Source organism: Amphiprion ocellaris, chromosome 17 (assembly GCF_022539595.1).
Source record: "Amphiprion ocellaris isolate individual 3 ecotype Okinawa chromosome 17, ASM2253959v1, whole genome shotgun sequence".
Lineage (NCBI taxonomy): Eukaryota > Metazoa > Chordata > Actinopteri > Pomacentridae > Amphiprion > Amphiprion ocellaris.
Window position 1 is genome coordinate 16679491 of NC_072782.1, and position 17892 is coordinate 16697382.

The window sequence follows — 17892 nt, forward strand, 5'->3', positions numbered from 1 at the left end:
ACACCAATGGCTGCAGCTGACACAAGGCAGAACCCAAACATTTCCTCTGAGCTGGACCTGCCTCCAAACACAGACTGCCAGCAGCCAATGCAGAGCGTTAAGCACAGCAAAATATGTATCCAAAACCAGCAGACTACGCAGCTGCCTATGTATATGCATATGCAGTGCTCTTCTGTTTGTGTATATGTGGATGGGTGAGGGTTGGGGGTGGTTCAGACTCTCTCAGACAGCTTCCAAGTTTGAGTTTCAGTCTGCATCCTCTGTGTTATGTCATTGATTTCTCGATGATGATGGCCTTGTCACTCAAAAGGAGAAAAACATACATCAACACTGGAAGCCACCCATGTAGACCCATTCACTCCTTCCCTAAATATCCTCCCCCAAACATTCCCTTCTGTTTGTATATTTCTTTCCTTTCTCTCCAGCTCTCCGCCTCATTGACTCGACCACAAAGTGTCTATATGGCAGATGACTGGGATCTTTAAAAGGGAGTAGGCAGACTCTGGAGCAGAGCGTTTAAGGCTTCTTCTCTCTCTGTGTCGCTGTGACTTCCCCAGCATTTGGACGTCTTCCCAAATCTGTCTCAGTGTTTGACAGACGTGCTCTTCTCACACAAAAACAGATCAGGCCACAATTAGTTCCAGAGATTTTTTTTTGGTACACACGCAAGTCTTGGACATAGCCTTTGCCAAAAAGTGCACCACATTAAAGATAAAACCATGATTCTCTGCAGTACATTAAGAGTCTGAGCTTTGATTTCCTGATCACACACTGCATGGTTATGCATGACACTATAGAGGTGAGGAAAAGCCGTTAGAAGCTCTTAAATTGTCCTTCTGAGTCATGGCGAGGTAATGCCTGGAAAAAGAATGGATTAGTGAGCAAATGAGTGGGTTTATGTGAGTGCTTGTGTGTTCGTTTTCCAACATCTTCTGTATGTGTGCATGAACAGCTCTCACTGGCCTGCAGTCAGTCTTGTGTGTCATCGTGGAGGAGCTTTCTGGAGATTGAAGGAAGTCAAGGACAGGTTTTCACCAAGCCCTTCTCCATTCCTTTCTTTTTTCTCCACAGGTTTGAAGAAAAAAAACATACACCCAGTGTGCAACAACAATGTTGACTCTCTCAAAGGGAGGAATGAAACTGTAAAAACACTGTATATCCTACTGAAAGCCTCCTTTTGTCTGCAGTGCCAGTGTTCTAACTCCTATAGAAAACATCCAACTGGCAAGATCTCACCAAAGTGGAAAAAAGATGCTGTTTTATTTGATACTTCCTCCCAAGGCAGTAGGCACTTCCCGTACCCTGTCACAACATTTTCAGGGGCCTCTATCAAAGTATAACTTCACTGTAGGGGGTGTCCAGTGGCCCTTGTGCTTCAGGGTGGCCAAGCCCGCCATTTCTGAGCTGATCTCTGTTGGATATGTGAAGTGGCTCCACTGACAGGTAACTGGATACATATTCAGAGCGCAGCAGGGTGCAGCAGACCTGCTGAAATGTAGCCTAGCTTTGGTGTTAGCACAGGCTAAATTTACCGCCTGAATATTAATGCAATTCGACCGTTTACATAAGCGAAATACACTTGATCAGTACCAAAAATTTGGTCTACTACTCAATTCACACAAATTGCAACAGTTCACAGAGCGGTAAAGAGGTCCATCTTGTGTGTTTACTGAATTACCATAATCTGAACTTGCTGCATGTATTCCAGTGGAATTGACAGTCATTCTGGTTAGGGGGGGAGTTCACATGTTTTATCTCCAATGCTTAGAGTGCCTCACTTATGCTTCCATTTTTGCCCTCTCGTACACTGCAAAGCCGGAAAAGTGGCTTTTACACACCCACATACCCTCAGTGCACACACACTCTTAAATGTGAACACCAAGACTAATTACTACCATCCAATAATGGTAATTCAGTGCCATCATTATGCATGCAGTCTTCTCCAAACAGCTAAATATCTGTTTCACCAGGAGTCGGTCTTACTCTGACAGAGTGATGCTGATGCTGTGACCACTGGTCAAAGGAGCAACCAGCTACCAGTAGTCTTAATTTAGGACATTTTTACAATATACACACAACAAGTTGATGACATTAATAATATTAACATAATGCAAATACACTTTTTATTCCAGTACAATTGCTTGCATTCAGGACACTGAAGACTTGGGTTAGTTTTTGTGCTAAATATTATATCTACGTGAACTGTTTTAGTGATTTGTTTTACATATTTGAAGAAAAGATTTGCAGTTTATGTTTTGAGATGTGTAATAATGCTGATCTGAAACTGATCTGTGGCTAATTATGCACTCATTTTTTTCAAATCATTTTTGTCTTAGATTTCACATGTGAAAACTTCAAGTGACAAAAGTGTTGGGCAAATTTTTTAATGTCATATCACTCTTCCCAGAATTGCAGGTCTGGCTGCCGGGAATCTAATTTATACATGCCAAATGAAATAAATGTCCATACTCAAAAGAAAAATCTAAATACTCAGGAAATATTTTGGTACAGTTAGTCAAAATTTCCTTTTTGGAGGTATTTTGGCACTCAAAGAATTTGGATTTGTGAGCTCAGTATTTCTAAAAAAAAAACCTTGCTACAGCCAAGATTTAGTGTTTTAAAACTGCTCCGTTCTGATATCCTTAAAAGGGACTAAGCACCTGGTATACAGAAATAAATTGAAAGATAATGGGAACATCTCCAGAGTTCAGCTCCAACCTTCTGAGTGCAGTGTTTGGTCAGGTGTTCCTCATGTCTATGTAGCTCTCAACTGTTTTGTTTCTTCTAAGCAATCAAACAAAAAATGCCAAATGACTGACTTTAACTATATATGGCATCTACAACACTGTGGCAATATTTTGGGTGGGTTTTGCTGAACATATGTAGTGCTTCACTCATTATCCTGTATTGTCTGTAAAGCCTAAGAAAACAATATCAAAATTTGTTTAAAGTCTGTATTTGTTTCTTTAGCCGTGGCAGTCTTTCAAACGATGCCCTGGATGGTCTTCAGTGGCTGTTTAGTTTCTACTGATTCATGTACTGAGCTGCAGCTCGTGTGGCCAACTCAAACATGATAGAATAATACATTTGGAAACTTTCAACAAAAGTGGATTACATAGTGAGTTCTCGTTATAAAAGCAAAGAAATTAGGTGCCAGATAAACATAGTTTAGAATTTTGACAATAAGTAAGACAGCTTATTGGAAAAAGGCTTTGGACAGTGAAAACTTCTTGATTTGCTTTTTGAAAGTCATCCGAAGGAACCAACCAAGCATCCATTATTGAGAAATGCTGCTTTTTTGTACTTTGAAGGAAACCAATGAGGCCAGAAAGACAATGAGACGTGCAGCCGTGGACTCGAAACTCACTAAACAAACTGTGAGCAGACAGGATGCTGACGGTAGCAACAACTGTGACTTCTCTGCCTGCATGGGCTGTTTTTACAGAAGCATAATTGATTCTCTGGCTGTACCGGCCTCCTCTTCTTGATCTCTCCGCCCTCTCGTCTCTCTGCACTCAGGTGGAACCGGGCGGTTGGGGGTCCAGGACGTGGTCTTAGTCCGGCGTGAGCACATATGTTACACACATCAGCGTGTTTCCACTTCTCTGCCCTTCACCAGAGGGAATAGGGTTACTGTGCTGATGAGGGAAGAAGGGGTGAAATGCAGCGCTGCCTGCATGGTGCTGGGATGTCACAGAGCAAACACATAAATCTGTGCATCTGAACATTAGTCATTTGTCAGCTGTCCAACTTTCCCTGTTAAATTGGTTACTTTTAGGTGGGGGGACTTTACATTTTTTTTTCTTCCACGGTCAGTGAAATGCATCAGTGCCCTTCCAGTGTCTCTTCATGCAGTTTAAAAGTGAAGCATAGTAAAAGCTTTGATCTCCGGTTTATGGGTATTTATCGGCTCAATGAGGTGGGCCAGTATGCTTGTCAAAAAATTAATGTCTAGTATTTCATGTACAGTAGAACTAAAAAGGTTCCATTAGCGCACACAGCCATGGTGAGCAGCCAAAGTGGCTGAAAGAAAAAAAAAAGTAGCTGGAAGTGAATCCTGAAAATTACATCTATGTGGAAATACAGACACATTCTGCTGAAACATATTAAAAATCAGTACCATAATTTATGCTTAATTTCCAACCTGAACAACAGTTTTATTGGTTTGTACTCCCTCAAAACTTCTCACATGATTTAATTTGGATAAATGTGCAAATAATTCAGTATCTCAGCAAAAATCTAAGATTTGAGAAAAAGGCCAAAGACGGAAAATGGATTTCAGAACTTTGGTTTTTCTTCTTTCCCTTCCCATTAGCGACCTCACAACTCCTGTGATTTATGTGCTGTCCCTGCACATAAAACTGTATAGAAAGTAGTTCAAACCATCTTCACCTGCAGCGACTACAACACAAACATGGTGCTGACACGCCGACGCTTTACGATTATTATAATATTATAATGGTCATCATATATAATAATAAATCAGCCAGAGGGACCAAATCAAGACTTCCACTTTCATATTTCAACTACATTTTGCTGTTAATAGTTATGCAACTTTACTTAAGTTAATTTTGGGACTTTTATGTTTAGTGGAGTATATAGACATTGCTTTATTGATACTTTTACTTAAGTAAAGGATCTAAATATGTTTTTAGTTGTTAATTAACAATGTAAATCCATCTGCTATTATGCTTTGATATTTTGGGAAATGCAATTAGGTTGATACCATTTTCATGTCTATGTGGAAACTATGTAACTGGTTTAATTTTACCTACTTTGTCCATGTGTGATCCTTTACAAACCCAAAAGGATATTAACAACACTTATTACTCTATTAAATTCCTATCAATAATCCTCAGAGTCTTCTAATGATCTGGTTGTCTGTTGCAGGTAAGAAAAGATTTGTATTTCTTAATATCCCAAGATGACATATGTCTTTGCTTATTATGTGAAATATAGGAAAAGAGAATATTTTCATTCAGAATTTTTAAGGTTTTTCACAATAATCTCAAAACATGAATTAAGTCATTAAATTATCAGATTAAAAAAAACACTACAAAAATGTTTTTTGGGTTGTGAGATGCTCAAATGTTTTAGCAATACATGAGAGGCACGAACTAAAGCTGAAAACAAATCTACCAAGCAACTTTAAAGCTCAATTCAAACCTAAATATCGTTCTTTACCCCTCAATGTCTGTAAAGATGTAAGACTTGTGTCAGTCTTCTCATGTAGCTGTCAACATGAAAGCAACTAGTCTTTTAAATCACTGTCACTTTTCTGATGGCATCAAGTAGCAGACAAAGCAGTCCCATCCAAACTAAACCAGGAAGTGTAATGTAAACACCGAAAAATAAACCTGAACTTTTGGTTGTCAGGTACATCCATCTTCTGCCTCATGTCGGTCATATTTGACTAAGAGTTCAGGTTTGTTCTAAATCTTGTGAACCTCAGTTTATTGTAGTATAATTTATTCAGCTCCGGATGTGCCTAGAAGTGTATTTTCCACTGTTGTTACCTGATTTCCAGTTCACACAAGCACAAGCTGGCAGTTAAACAGCCTGACAGATTGATACTCTCTCGTTAATGCTTAATGACTTTTCCAGTCTAAACAAATAATCAGTCTCTCAGTAGCAGAGCAGGGGGATTCATGGGGCTATCAATTCACTCATTAGGGATGTAAAAGGGAGGGATGCGGGCAACAAGGCTTGAGTGCAGGAGAGGGGTGGGGAAAGGGGCTCGGAGAAGAATTTATCCTCCTTGTCTCTGGCTTTCTGCGCGGCGCTGCTACGAGGGCGGTCAGTGTGGTGACCTCTCCCCAGTAGGAGGGGTCCGCTGGTGACCCCTGTATTCCCCTGCATCCCCTTCCAGCCACGGCTCAATGCAGGCCATTCATGAGTGTGTGTTTATCCTAGTGATGCTCCACAGGGACGGCCTGCTATCCACTGCCATTTTATAGAGCCTGAGGGGCAGGAGAAGAGAAACACAGAGAGCAATGGAAGCGTTTAACTACTCCACTCACACTCACACACAATAACATTTCTATTCAAGCCATTACTGCTTGTTTGTTGTTCTTCTCCTCGCACTAAAAATGCCATTACAATACACCTGATTCTTGAGCTTCTTTCTGCCAGCAAAACACCTTTTGACTGCATAAATGCAGAAGGATTGATATGCGCCAACGAACAACACAAACTTTCACTCTCTCACACTGCCTTACACAAACATACAGTTGAGGCGCACCCACCGAGAGTGAAAGGGAGAAAGTGAAGGAAGTGTTGAAGTATGTCTTACGCCGCTTAACCAAGTGAACCTTGAAGTTATTTAGCTTCCTTCGAACCAAGCATCTGGATCCCCCCAAAACCCAACTTCAGCAAACTCCCCCTCGCCAACACGGGCCTCCAGGGAGCTGCTGTAGGACAGGCCGAGGAGGAGGAGATGCGTACCCTCTTTGTTTTCACAGCTGAGGTCATTAAAGTTGTACGTGCAGGATGAGACAAAGAGCAGAACAAGGTTGATGATGTCTTACGACAGATTCACATTCATAGGAAAGAATTTGCAAACTCATGACATGCAGAGCAAGTGAGCCACCGATCTGCATCGTGTTGTGAGTAATCGACAGCATGTGTGTGATGGTTTGCATACAGGCAACATGCTCTTTGTATAGGAAGTGCGCTGTGTGGTGGATGTGGGTCTGACTGAGCCGTGGCATGCAGAGAGACCTCCCACGTTTCGAAAACTTTTATCAAAACTGATGTGTCTTTTATCGTGTATGATAAACAGCAGGGCAGGTGTTCCGGTTTGACAAAGATGGGTCAATGTTTGGGGGAAAGTACAGCTCAATTTCTCTTCTTTACTTCCTCATCTGTTCTGCATGACACAGCATGTTTTGCATACTCTCTTTGACCCTCTGTATTTTTGCGTTTGGTTTGCGTGTGTGAGGGTCTGACTTGGGTTTGAGCTGCTTCTACTTTTGCAAATATCTCACTATGAAACTGTGGGAAGGAAAAAATAGCAGAATTTATTATTACATAAGGAAATAATGACTCATCTTGTTTTCATAGGGGTTATAATGCCAAGTCAGACACTGCAGGAAGCAAATATAGTTTGGTAGAGGTTTCTGAAGTTAAATATGGAAGGTGAAAGTATAGGTCACAGTTTTCCAAAAATTGGTCATACATCATTGAAAGAACCTGGATAACCAATATTCAGTTTGTTTGTTTGTTTGTTTACATTGTTAGCATGTCTGCAAGATGATTTTTATACACTAGAAGACACATCATGAGAGAAATAAGCCTAAATAAACACTCCTGTCACCTTGCATGGAGGTTTCTGCATCAATATTCCTCTTCAGAATTGACTTCAGGTTCAAACATGTATAGATAAATTACTCCTGTGTTACACTTCGCCATTGTGCAGAATACATTAGTTTTAATGGGTTTTAGTGAGGATGGGTGAAGAGAGAGATGGAGATTTCATATAGCTACACATTGTAAAGAAGACAATGGTGTAGACTTACACTACCATTCAAAAGTTTGGGGTCACCCAGACAATTTCATGTTTTCCATGAAAACTCCCACTTTTATTTATGTGCTAACATAATTGTACAAGGGTTTTCTAATCATCAGTTAGCCTTTCAACACGATTAGTTAGCAAAATGTAGCATTAGAACACAGGAGTGATGGTTGCTGGAAATGTTCCTCTGTACCTCTATGGAGATATTCCATTAAAAATCAGCTGTTTCCAGCTAGAATAGTCATTTACCACATTAACAATGTGTAGACCGTATTTCTGAATAATTTAATGTCATCTTCATTGAAAAAAAATGCCTTTCTTTAAAAAATAAAGACATTTCTAAGTGACGCCAAGCTTTTGAACGGGGGTGTACATCTGCAGACTGTATATAAAGATGGCCCAGCCCTCTGTGATGTCACTCAAAGGTTTCTGAACTGAGGTTTTGAAACTCAGTGTCTCCTCCTAACTCCTGGCTAATCAAAAAATGAGTAAATATGGATGGAATTTAAGTGGAGCTGAGGCGGGCCATGCCTCAGCCATCTGTTCGACGTTGCCTTTTACCCTGAATTGTTCATAACTTCCAGCCTTAATACAATTTAAATCTAGTAAAATACATTAAAATATCACTTCAATAAAGTTGTTATAAATAGGTAAATTAGCTATAGAGACCAAAACGTTTTTGGCTAAGACTGTAGACACATTTATTTCTGCTGTAAAGTTGGGCATTTTAACATGCAGGTCTATAAGGATTAACTCATTTTTGGATCCAGCCTCATGTGGTGATCTGAGGAACTTTTGGCACTGACTTAATTTTTCGCTTGGTTTCATCTAAATAATTTAAAGGAAGGAATGGGTTCTTTTCATGGGAAAAAAAACTACAACCAAACAATCAGATGCACTTTGAAATTATAACAGCATACAGAACATGGACAGTATGGATTTTAATTTAAGGAATGTATTTAAAATGTTAAATTGTTTTGTATTTCACAACAATAACACTGCATGTGTTTTGTTCAGTGAATCCAGTAAGAAGATGTAAAAGATCATGTGACAAATGTAGTTATGTCAGTGTATGACACTTGACACCACAATCCAAGCTTGCATTCATTTAACTCATACAGAAATGACAATACAGGGTATTGTAAACATTTGAAGATCCAACTAATTTCAATATATACCTGAAGGATGTAACCATAAAATCACAATTAAAAAAAAAAAATCACAACAAATTGTGATATTTTTTCTCTGAAATCTTAAGACATCTTTTTGAAATGTATTTCACAAGAATACACTAAATTGCTGTATACATTCTCTTGATCAGTCTTTGTAATAAAGTAAAGCTAGATCAATATGCATTTAATAATATGAATACAAATGCAGTGAAAATTAAGTTAAACCAGCTGCTGCATTTCAACCACATAGAGAACGCTGTAAATACTGTTCCAACCTGCTGAAATACATATGAAAAGATTTAGGGTGAGGTCAGCGTCTTCTTGTACACTCCATATACTATCACATTCACAGCTCAGTACGAAGCATTTTCCTTTTGCTCAACACTATTTGAAGTGTCTATTGTCATCTCTCTTGTGGTGTAGTTTGATAATGCTTCACATGAAAACTATAGCACTGACCGTAAATTTTAGTCAATTTTCCTCAATTTTCAACTTCTTTTCCGACTAATCAGTTTCTGCTCTCAAGTCCATCAAAAGACGCTTTATAGCCACAGCATATGTCCAAAAGTCAATGGAAAAAATGCTGTATCTTGTTCTTATATGTCAACGACATTCCTCTGCGTCTCTCTAAGAGTGACTGAAAACCTTCAACAGGCGTTCCTCGAGCACACGCTTAGTAAGAAATCCACAAGCAATGGGTTTACCTCTTTACATTGTGGCCAAACAAATATATGGGGCTTTAAAAGTATTCTGAGGACTTTCACATTTACATGAACATTCATTACTTTCAAGCCTTTACTAATTAACTGCACACAATGCTGATTAATGCTATCAGCACAACATAAATCTTTGTATTGCACATTATACCAGAGTTGTAAGATCTGGTTTCTGTGGCAATATTCTTGCAATGGTGCATCGGTAGTGATGTGTTTTATGTTAAGCTGCCGTGATTGGCTTGCCAGAGCTTGGTTTGCCAAAATATATCAGTGGACAAAATAAAAATGAGGAGTATGATGGGAAAAACCTGGAAGACGTCAAACAAAAGTTTTTAATGCTCAAGATGAAAAAGAATTAGAAATTCTGCACTACAGTTTTAGAAACTTTGAGAAGTTCCGTTTAATGTTATTACTCATATAATGACCATAAATACTGTCAAAAAAGGGCTCTGATTTAATGAAAATCCTAAGGATTGTGGGATGAACTAATAATAATAATAATAATTGTGATAATGATAATTTCTTAATATTTCTTTCCATCTTAAAAGGGAGAAATATTTAAATTCCATATATTGTAATATATAAATATGTATATTTAACAGGAGCCCAGATACGTCTTTATCTGCTGCTTTACTATATCAGGAGCTACGAGGTGAAGCTGACATTCACCAGGATATGTTAGTCACATATAGACTGTATATAAAAATGGATGAATCCTGTGTGGCGTCACACATAGGTGCACCCTTGTACATTTGCCATGAATAGAGAAATTAGTTAAAGAGACTAATTTTAAAGTTGTTTTTTTTTCCAGGCTGTAATATGTTTATTTCTGCTGTGAACTTGGACAGTGTAACACAGGGATCTATGGAGATTAATTCACTTTTGAAGCCAGCTTCAAGCAGACATTTGACGAACTGCAATTTTCTGCATTTCCATGTTGGCTTTGTTGTTCAGGCCCAGAGTTTGCTGGTTGGTTGCAGCACAATTTCCTGCAGTCATTGTAGAAGTGGAGAAGAATATTCTGTCATTGAAAAATCTTTGTTTTATGCATGATAACATATTAACATTTAGTCATCATTAGATCATTAATTTTCTTTGGTGCACCTCACTGTGCTGCACTGACTGATGTTCCTAGACTCTGAAAAGAACACTTCTGCCCACACACAGTAAACACAAACTAATTAAAACATATCTACTTTACTGGTAGCAGACAAAAAACTGTAAAAAGCTTTAATCAAACTTGTACTTTTTTCTGTTTTGGGTCAAGCACATATCAGGTATTGGTTGTAAACAGGTCTATTACAGTATGAGTGCTGTTGCTAAAAGAACATGCTGTAATGGATGTTTTTGGTCACATGGAGGTTGTTTGTTCGATGTGTGTATTGAAGTATGTTGCTACCATTGAACAGAAGACTCATAACAAGCACAAAAACAGCCACCTCACATTACTCAGCCCCATTACATTGGCTCCCACTTTGGTTTAAAATCAATTTTTTAATACTTTAATTACAGTTAGTCAGCGCAGCCCATTTACATTTTGTCTGTGGTCACCTGATTAAAGTCTCCAAACTGTCTCACCAACACAACTAAAGGAGACTGAGCTTCTGCAGTTGTGGCCACTAAATTCGGAAACAGTTTATCATGTTAAAATTCAGGCCTTAGGGTATCTGAAACTTTACTCATTACCTTTTTCTGCCTACTTTCTTGTGTCTTCAGTGTGTTTATGGTTTCTCTTACATAAAGTGTACGTATATTTCATAATGATGAGGAGCGCAATAAGGATATTTTTCTCAGTAGATGTTGTGGTATTTGTTGTTGCTTTAGTTGTGTTGCTGTGTTGGTGCATCATGAACTCTCTGAAGTAGTTTCTAGTTGTTCCAGTCACATTTTAACTCCCCCTGGGCTCATTGTTTTTACTGCAATATAAAGTCGTGTGCCTCTATGGAAACAACACAACCATGGATAGAAGTATAGAGAACTCAACAAATGCCCTTTGTGTGGCATAACAAAGTTTTAATGCCGTAAATCAGAAAAAAGTACACAAAAGTTGAATTTCTTGGAGGATTTATTTTACAAACATCAAAAAGAAATAAAAACAACATGTACAACATTTTTTCCTGCTTACAGATCCTAAAAATTGTGACTATATATACTATGGATATTTTACTATGTACATTTTAAATGTGTCTACACAGCCTGCAGTTCAGCCCAGCTCAGTCATAAAGCCCCTAAATTTGAACCGTCAATAATGGATTCACAGCTGTACTGAGCAGTGCAGAATTTAGTTTTTTTTTTTTTTTTTTTACATAATCTAGTTAGAGCAAATAGTCACATTTTTACTAACTTTTAAAATGAGGCTTAGATGAATGAAGCTTAGATTTATTTTTCTAGAACTCCAGATCTCACATGCTGCATTCAAGACCCAATGGAAAGCTGAAAATCAGATGATTCTTTTGTTTTTCAATTTCTGTCTCTGATAAATGATGCAATGTTTGTGATTTTTTTTAGAAGGTAATATGCCTTTCAAACATGCAAGTGGGTTTTAGGGTTCAGAGGGTTAAAAACCTTCTGTTTGAGTCATCATGCAAAACTCATCACACAACTGATGAGTTGTTACATCCCATAAATAAAAATGTGTATTGTGTGTATGAGGTGAGTTCAGCTTGTTGTTTCCTACTGGAACGTCCAACGCTGTCTCCTAAGAGTCAGTGAAGGACTGTCCAGAGAGCCCTCTGCATATCAAGGTGCTGTGGTGAGCAATGCCTCAGGATGTTTATTTTAAAGTCCCCATAAGTGAGGCTGTTGGACAAAGACAAACCGCAAGCAAAGCAAAGGAACCTGCACTTTAATGATGTTAAAAACCAGGCGCAGCACAATGAAAAAACACGTTTCCCCGCCATCATGCGCTGCTCTTAAACCAATGTGAGAACGGTGATGATTTTCCTCTTTGGTGTTTCCCGCTTGCTGCCGTCCTCACAATGTACAGTTTATGCAAAACCACAGTCATTTTGCAAGATCACATAATTAGAAGGCGAGTGGCTGTCATTGTAAAAACAATGTAACAGATCTGATATTTTAGGCACCTATCTGAACAAACTTTAACTTACAAGGCAGTGTGTGCGTCTGCCTTTGTTGCACACAAGCATTTAAGTGTACTTTACAGCCCTGCTATCTTTAGTTCCTTGGGAATATCACAAGAATGCCGAAACTGGCCGCTCACATAAAACTCCTGCTATAGTCCTCCCACTTTGAGGTTTCTGGCTTTAACGTGCTCTGACATACTTTGGTAAATATAATTTGCTTTATTTTTTATGATTATTTCTATACCAAACCATGCTCTTCAAAGGTTTTCAATCTTTTTCGCTAACCCCTTTTTTCTCAGTTGTTGAGTTCATTGCCAGGGGAGCCATGACCTCATGCTGTAATTTTAGTCTAATTCCATTTGGGGGGGAAACTCAACTGAGCAGGCCCTTGATTCAAGACCAAAAAGGTTAAGAAACTACCACTGGCTAATAGCAGAGGCAAGGATGCTTAAGAAAATAAAGATCGCTTTTTGACCTTCTTTACTTCCTCTTTCAATTGTGCCTCTCAATCATTTTTCCCTCTGAAGAGTCAGCTGCATGTGTTTTCATTTATGAGAGATTATTTTGAAGTGGATTCTGCAGCAGTACAGTCAATTTTGCACCAGTATTGATCCATCCATCCCATTCATACGTCAAAGTAATAGTTGGGCTGTTTTTAGAAATATGTTAGTAACTCTCAGCAATATGTCTTGCTGAGAGTTACAAAAAGCTTTAATACCGCTCTCTTTTAAATATGAATTTAACAGTTGCAACTTGCCTTGGCACAATATTAGCTTTGCACAAAGTTGGAAATGGCACAAAATAGCTGCCTGACTAGCAAAGTAACAAAGCACACCAATCAGTATGTATAAAGCCCTCAATTTAACACAGTGCAGTTTGTTTGTTCAATCCTTACAAAATCCAGTGTTTTCCAGACTATTTATTGGCTTGTCATACAATCAGCAGAGACTTTAGGGAATTACTTGTCTCAGCCAAGAAATAGACAGGTACATAACCTTGTGTAAAACTGCATCGTTTTATTTTTACATTTAGTCTTTTCTACATACAGACATGAAAACTGGATCAGTATTCTCATGTAGCTCTCTGCAAGACAGCAAATATGTGTATGTTCCAAAATCTTGAATTCAATCCTTAATAAAAACAACCACACAGACAACAAAAATAGCGCAGTCTGGTGGAAATGAAATGTTCCTCTGGGTGGATATAGAGCAAAAACAAGCTAAGTGCATGTGTTTTTCCTGCTCCGGAGGTCACACAACTGAAAGGTGCCTGATTCACAAAGGGGAGGTTTTCCAACCATCGTGGCACAGAGGAAGAGGAGGGCAGCCTCATCAGAGCTGTGATAGTTGAAGTCTGGGTGTCAGTCTGCTGTAACTGATTCAGTCGTAACGAACACGCTGCTTGGGCACAATGCCAGAGAGCACAGAGCCACCAGTAATCAGCAAATCTGAGACCCCAAAACATGGACACGTTTCCTAATTTGGTTCTATTTTGTATATCAAATATTTAATGTCCTGTTTGCTGCTATCCTCAGGAATCTGTGCACTGTGTTGTTGCTGTGCTCTGGGCATTGTTGGTGGCAGGTGTGAAACTCCACTGGGGCTGGATTTAGGACTCTCACTGTGAGAGAGCTCATGAGTCAGCATCCCCCCTCTCTCTCCTCACTCCAAGACAGCCAGGTCTTCTAACCTCCCATTAGCACAAAATCACATAATACCCATAATGTGTCTTGTCTATTCTCATCTCACACACACCCTCCTCCCTCCCTCCCTCCCTCCCTGCTTTTGGAAGATAGCCGGTCCTCCTCTCCAAAAAATCCATTCATCTCAGTCCTTTGTCACCGCTGTTTCTCATGCAGTCCGTCCCCCTCAGCTCACACATCAGGTGATATTTCAGGGCTTTTATCATCATGTGAATGAAGCAAAGTACCTTCAAGCCCATTAGGAAGATGAGCAAATGCATCTATTTTACTGAATATCATGAAAGGAATGGCTGGGCTAATGCTGAGCTGTCAAGATGATGATATAAAGAATGCATCTGTGGCAAAAGAAAAGGAGCTGAAGTGATGTTTATGTGTGTGTACAGTATGTTTGTTTGTCTGTTCGGTCATACAGTGAGTCCCGTATGAGGCATCTCGTGCAGAGAGCACCCAGGGACACTAAAGCCACACGCAGCGTTTGTGAGAGATTATTAGAGCGAAAGATATCGAGTCTGTCTCTCTGGGAGGAGGTTCCTCGAAAGACTGAGCCAGTGGATGGAGATGGAGACAGTGTGTGCGTGCACACCACAGGGCTGGAGTGTGTGTCTACGTATGTGTGTGTTTATACAGAGGGGGAGGGGCTCCACCAATAATATTACTGACATTCAGATGTATAACAGTAACACACATGTTTCCATTGTGACAATGCTGTGGCAGTGATGGATTCAGTGACATTATGCTGCATAAACATACAGCTGATGAACTAATAAATCATTTAAGTGCAGAGCAGCGTCTGCTCAGCTTCATTCTTGAAAACCGTCAGAGTGCAGAACCGCAGCTGCTTTGCAAACTTTCTAGTATTTTTTTCAGCAAAAAGAAATATATTACTGGATATTGCATAAGACTATACACACATCAAAATAGCTTTTAACCACACTTTAATTGAGTGCAGAGATGTAGGCCCAGTGTCCTGCACACACATCCACACTTCAAAAAATGTATGAAAGTAGCTGAAAACAAATGTTTAGATTTTTCCTTTTTTATTTATTTAAGTAACTGTCCAAGTTTACTATATGTTCTAGAATGGTGTGACTGGGATTTTGAAACTGTTTTCACATTTCCAGAATAAACTTTTGGTAAAGAAATATATTTTTATCTTTTTTTTTCACACACCAAAAACACAAAGACTCCGCTGCTAAAAGTGTGTTTTTCTTATTATTCTTTGCAGTTAGACTTTTGACTGTTACTGTGCAGGATTTGACAGTTGAGAGCAATTTTTACATTAATTTGGTGGGAAAAGGTTCTCCATTCTCACCTTAAACTACAGTTCGAGCATATATTAGGACAAACAACCAGTCATGATCCACTGTGATTATTACACAAGTGAAATTTCAATCATCCTTTATCTTTTGAAAAAAATACTTCTTTTAGATGTTCATAATTGTGGATTTTTGTTTGTTTGTTTGTTTTCAGTCTTCAGTCTATTTAACCTTCTCCTCAGGTTGCCAGAAATCCACATTTTCAGAAAGTAACCCAACCATCTCTGTGAAGTACTTAAAATGCAGAATGGTCCAGTCATTTTCATAGTGTTGAATATTTGCCATTGTTTGCATCATTACAGCACTTTGATGAGGACTGGGCACTGATTTATATCATTCTGTAAAGGCTAATGTATTTTTGTGTAAATAAATTTCAAAAATAATTTGAAACAAACACTTACCAAACCAATAATGTTATGAATCAGCAGTTTAAACTACAAAAATGTATCATATTCTATAAACTCATGGTGAGATATGTATGTAAAATGTTAATCTGCCAGTTGTCCTAGTAATTACAGCTGTGAGTCAGAGTTGTGTTATTACATAATTCTTAATTACCCCTGATGCAATACTATGTTAGCAGCTGTTTAAAGGGGAATTGACACTGATTGTAACTACTTTAAATAGTGTTTCTTAACATGGGGATCAGAATAACTTCAAAGAGTATCTAAAAAAATTAAATTTCTCCAGATTAAGAAAGAGTTCAGGAAAAAAAAGATTTTCCAAACAAACTTCTTATCTGTTTTTTGTGTTAAACATATAAAAAAGTATATATATTTTTGGTAAGATTGTTTGATTCAAAATTCTATGAATTAAACAATCAAGCCAAACCAGTAAGGTTGGAAACAACACATCATATTTATGAGCTCATAACGGGTTTTGCATGTAAACTCTAAATCTGCCACTATAGCTGCCAAATAAATGTAGAGAAGTGAAAACTGCCAAGTTTACCAAGGAATGTCTGTGTAAAATGGCGTAAAATGGAAATAAAAGTACCTCCAATTGTACTTAAGTGCAGTAGTTTAGTAAATGAACTTAGTTATGTTCTGCTTTTGGCTTTGGTGTTTTTCATACCTGTGTGACTGCTGGCCAAGAAGAGCCACAGTCAGACTTTTTAATAAAAAAATAAAATAAAAAAAAAGTGGCCCAGCAGTCAGTTGTTCCTCCAGCTGAGAGACTGAAAAAGCAACACTGGCAAGACTGAGGGAAAAGTACATCAATAACACAGCTAAACATACAAAAAACAGCCTCGGTCTCTGTCTGACACGCACACACACACACACACACACACACACACACACACACACGCAGGCACACACACACACACACACACACACACACACACACACACAGAGAGAGAGAGAGAGAGAGCACTACACTCTTCTACATTTGTTCAACCTGAAATATCTTTATTTCTCTAAAGAATAAAGATAAAGTTGTTCAGCAGGATGAAGGGTTAAGTTAAATGAATGAAGGTACATGACAGTGGAAAGCCCAGCCTGATTCCAAGTGCCCCTGCTTTGAAAGTTTGCGTGAGGCAGCTTAACGGAACGTCGGGTTGTTTTTCCGCTCCGCTGCTTTCTGGACTCAACTATAAACTAAAGACGACATCCTCTCATTAGTCTGCCCTCTGTGGCAAAGCCAGGCCATTTAGTGTACCCAAAATCCCATTGTTTAATTGTGCGGGTCAAGTCAAAGGTCAAGCAAAATATTGATGAACTTTTTTAAGGAAGAGGGGAGGTGGGGGTGAGCAGTGAGGCTTGAAGCGGCAGGGAGGCAGGCGAGGGCAGAGGTGCGAGGGCCACAAACACAGCTGTACTGGAGCAAACAGGCCTGTGCACTGGGAAAACACGGCGAGCGCGTTTCACAGTCACGTTACAGACACACACAGCTCGCTCTCCATTCCATCAGACGCTAGTGCAAGGCCATGAAATTACAGTGAGAACTTGTTCCGGTGATGCAATGCAGAAATAACAGCAGCAGAGACCCATAACCTGAATGGGATGGTGTGCAATGGCTGAGTGTTATGGATTACACTGTTTGTTTAAATCCATGTTAGGTGGATTATGCTCCTTCACTAAAGAGGGTTGGCTTGGGTCAAAGGCCAGTGAGGCAAAGGCTGCTAAGAAGGTCCTCAAAACACAGCTTTCTCTCTGACCTGAGGGAATTCCTGCAGACACCACTCTGTGCACTCGTGACCCACGTTTGTTACAACCTAAATGGTGCAGAAGAGGCGTGTGAATATGCCAAGAAACATAGGTTTTACAGTGGAAAAGAATTCAGTGCTGTTACATATTTATGCACATGGGTCTGTCGTATTGGGATCAACTGGGCCAAATAAACTGAGTTTCTCTTTTCGTATCTTCTGCAAAAAAAAATTATCAGTTTAA